The sequence below is a fragment of the Alosa sapidissima genome, chromosome 10 (genome assembly GCF_018492685.1).
Source record: "Alosa sapidissima isolate fAloSap1 chromosome 10, fAloSap1.pri, whole genome shotgun sequence".
NCBI lineage: Eukaryota > Metazoa > Chordata > Actinopteri > Clupeiformes > Clupeidae > Alosa > Alosa sapidissima.
Window position 1 is genome coordinate 16904862 of NC_055966.1, and position 4159 is coordinate 16909020.

Sequence of the window (4159 nt, forward strand, 5' to 3'; positions counted from 1 at the left end):
CTGTAGAGTGTTCTGTTGCTTACATTGGAACGGGCATTTGTGTCTCGTTTTGTCTGCAACTGTTCTGTGCAATTTGTGGCATTTCCTACAACCTTTGGTGGCTTATGCAACCCACTTACAAATTCCTGCCGTTGGTACACTTTAGGCCTACCCTTCACAGAATCACTGTAGAGCGGACAGCAGTTAGCAGAGCTCGTTGTGCAGCTGGATGAGTCAGTCATCTGGGCGGTAGCATGAGTTACTGCTGTGACTCCAGTTACCTCAAACCGTGGTGTGCTTACGCCAAAAGATCGTGCAAAGTCATAAACAGATGTGATCAGGGCCTGTACAGAGCTGAAGTATGCAACACAACTTGTCCTCTGACCTTTCTGGTTGACGTTCCTGTTTGCATGTGAATCAACAAAGGCAAACCTTGCTCCTGCATTCACTATAGCACATGTATTAGCACAAATGGTTAACAAACAGCCATCATTGCTAAACAGTGCCCGCTGCAGTGCTACATCAAAAGGCATGGCAACATCACGCAAAGCATGGTCATAGTCATCAACGTGAATAAATCCAGTGTAAGATTCAGCAAAGTTTATTGCAAAATCACAATTCCACACTTCATATTGCCTAGGTAATTCAGACACAGCAATGTAACCCCTTCCATGGTCTCTTATTTTACCCTGTACGCTCATTGACCTGTATAGAACAGCTCCCTTAATCAAAACATCATCAAGATCTCCAGTTTCCCAGCTCCACACGTTCTTCATCTTGGACTTCAAAACAGCGGTCAAGCTGATGGCACCACACTGCTTGTTGCGCACATTTCCAAACCGTGAATCGCCTTGATGAAAGGACCCCATCAGCACAGATCTCTCTGGGAAGTCAACAGATTCATTCAAAGAACAACAATCAGTAGCATTATTTTCTTTCACATTACTTGACAATGAGTTTACAACAGAGTCATGGCACATATTCAGAGAGTTGGTAGAGTTTGTTTGAGAGTTGGTAGAGTTTGCTTGTATTGCGTCCGAAGACTGTAACTGGCATTGTAACTGGCATTGTAACTGGCATTGTAACTGGCAGTCCGAAGACTGTATAGCGTCCGAAGACTGTGTGTGGGCTTTTTTACGAGGACGCCCAACCTCGTCACAGGAGACCAAGTCAACCTGCGCCACCGGGGACCTCTTGCTCGGCACCTGTAACACAGAAAACCCATCATAAAGTTACCAAGTCTAACATACCATACTTCTTTAATAATTCCATCATTAAAGCAACTAATATACTCATACTTTCAGAACAGTAATGTAAATATATTTAGATCATAAATATTCAGCAACTTCTCAAAAGGAAATATGGCGAGTTTTCACATAGGTCTCCTTTTCTCAAGGTCACTGAGTACTGTTGGTATGAAACAAAATCAAAACAATCAGTTTTTCCTAGCTCGAGTTGCTACAACCAGCAGCTACCGGTAAAAACAAACATTTTCATTTTTTGTACCGACAATACTTGGTCACCTTGAGAAACGTAGATCTATGTAAGCACTCGCTGGATTTCTCCTTTAAATTAGACATGCAGCACATCCTTCATTAAAATCAAATACATTCAAAATGTAAGCGGCATATTTCAAGCAAACATAAAAACTACTGTAAATAAGAATTGGGAGAAACATATCAAATGTGTCCAACATTACATGTTTCCTATTAAACACTCATAATACATCAGGACAGATAGTAAAGCTCAACAGCCTGACCTCAGTGGACCTCAAGTCAGCCTTTCTCTTCTTGGCCGCCCTGGACCGCTTGCTTGGACACGGCATCTGCAAAACACACAGAAAACACATCAGAAATATCATACAGTTACCACTAATACTTTCATCAGTTCTGATAAACAGGCAATAACAATGTACATATTTACATCATAAAGACTCTTTAACTTCTGAACTTAAGACAGGGCTCTACATTTAAAAAAAAAAAAATCCAGGAGCACTTATGCGCCCAAGTTAAAAGATTTAAGGGCACAGAAAAAAATCTGGTTGCACAGTCGGTTCTGTACTTAACTTACACATAATGTAACATTGCACTGCAGCTAACAGTTAAACATGCCAGTACACCAATTGCGAACAATAAAAATGACTGACATACCTGCCTACTTTATTTTCAATCCGTTATATTTTTCTGCATTTTGTTAATGTAAAATAATTGCATTGGCGTAGCCCATTTGCATTTAGCCTGTATATCAAGTATCTTGCCAAATGTAATTTATTTATTTGTGAATCCATCCGTAGCAAATCCAAATATGCCTATGGTGACCTATCTGACTGCATACTGCCCACTACTAAAACCAGGACTAACGCCAATTTTCTTTTCCACAAAAACCAACATAGTCTAATCAAGGATATTTATATTTTTTTGAAATATTTGCCTTGATGGGGGCAGTAGGCAAATGTTACTTTCAATTTGCACTTCCTGCTAGGGTAGGCCACACTGCATTTATCATAAGGGGTGATATGTAGCTTTATAGCTATTATTAATCTGCTAAACAAATGAACATCTGGAGGATTGTTACATACCACTAAGCCTACACACAACTACCATGAAATGGAACCTATTGCACACATTTACAGCTACACCCTAGTTAGGCATACACATTCTTGACCTAAAGTACAAAGCATACGAGACAGGAATAAAACTAATCCAAGCTCAGGATGAGCAACTACGTGAGCATCTCTGTCCAAAGCCCAGCAACCCACTTCAACCTGCATCCCGGTATACAAATCAGACTATTAACCAAATGTTAGGATTAACTTCCAATACAGCAGTAATGTTTCCCTCTACACCTCTTAAATCCTCCTTCCTTGCTTTCATATGCATGCCACACCACATTCATCCATAACCCAAATAATACCACACATCACCACTGAAAACTACTGCAGGAGTCCCTGCAGCGATTCTCATGACTTTCTACTCTGAGGCCATAGAAATTACTCTGAATCAGCGCATATCAGTGTAATATACTAGTTTTTCTGTCCAGAACTGTAAGGCATTTCAATGCCATACACAAGGCCGAGCACAGCTGTAATTATTCCAGATCAACATATGCCATATTTCTTACTAGCATTACGGTTTTACATTTTGCAGGCAATGCAGCATAAAAGTTTCAAAATTTCCCTAGAAGTTGTACATAAAAGCCCTGAAACATTTAACACTTACCTTCAATTAACTTGCTCAAAAAGGAATCCAAAATCTGGAAAACATTTAACATATATAGTTTATGAAAGATACAAACTTAGCATTTACAATTACATAGATATGTACTTTGAGCTTACAAACGAGTGATTTTGCTTGTAATTGTAAAAGAGTATTTTAGCCGTAACCTACGAATTCATAGCTATGATTTTAGCAGCCTCGGTCACATTCCACCCAAACAAGACCAATTTAACCTAGGATAACTTCACATCCTCTGTTTAAGATCAATTAAATTACTTAATTTGTTAAGAATTGTACATAGTTACCTGCCTTTACACACGGTGTACATGAAACGGAGCCATACATTTGTTTAATCAACTCCTACGGGTTTGCTATGTTCTCCCGCAGCTATAACTTAGCTGCTAGAAGTCTGTCTCTGATTTAGCAGAGAATGTCTAAATGGGCTCTGCTAACATTAAGGTTAACTTGCATTCCAAACGGATTTCAAGATCAGACATGACTCCAAAACTCAACCAAGGTTATAGTACCGAAAAACGTTTTCCAACACAGTTAGAATCTATTCAAAATGAGTTCAGTTAACGTTACCACAAAGTTAATTGCTCACAATCAAACGTGCCTAACAACGTTAGCCTGCATCATGGCGTGAAGCATCATGCCAGCATGATGTAAACTTAATTCGATGATACAACGTATTTCATGAGATAACGGCCAGTTCTCAACACATTGCCTGCTTCCATAGGATAATATGTTTTATGTAACGTTAGGCTATTAAAGTTACTAATTCATTTTTACACAATTGCTACCTTTCCTGTCTGCCTAACTTTAACGTTAACGTTTGTCGTTCATAGTGTGACACTAAAACGTTAGCTGCTAACACATTTAACAAAGGTGGCTCTCCAGATGCACCTCAGCTAGACATATTTTCATATTTTTGTGTGCCTATTCTGTTATAAGTAGATCAAAAC

General features: G+C 39.2%; 1 long non-coding RNA gene across 1 annotated transcript; it reads right to left on the reverse strand.

Moving 5' to 3' along the window:
* Positions 1–564: 564 nt before the first annotated feature.
* On the reverse strand, positions 565–3493 carry LOC121720743. Its single transcript, XR_006034618.1, has 3 exons — positions 3198–3493; positions 1739–1804; positions 565–1184 (listed from the first exon to the last, which is right to left on the reverse strand). It is a non-coding gene; the product is annotated as an uncharacterized LOC121720743 (long non-coding RNA).
* Positions 3494–4159: the final 666 nt, after the last annotated feature.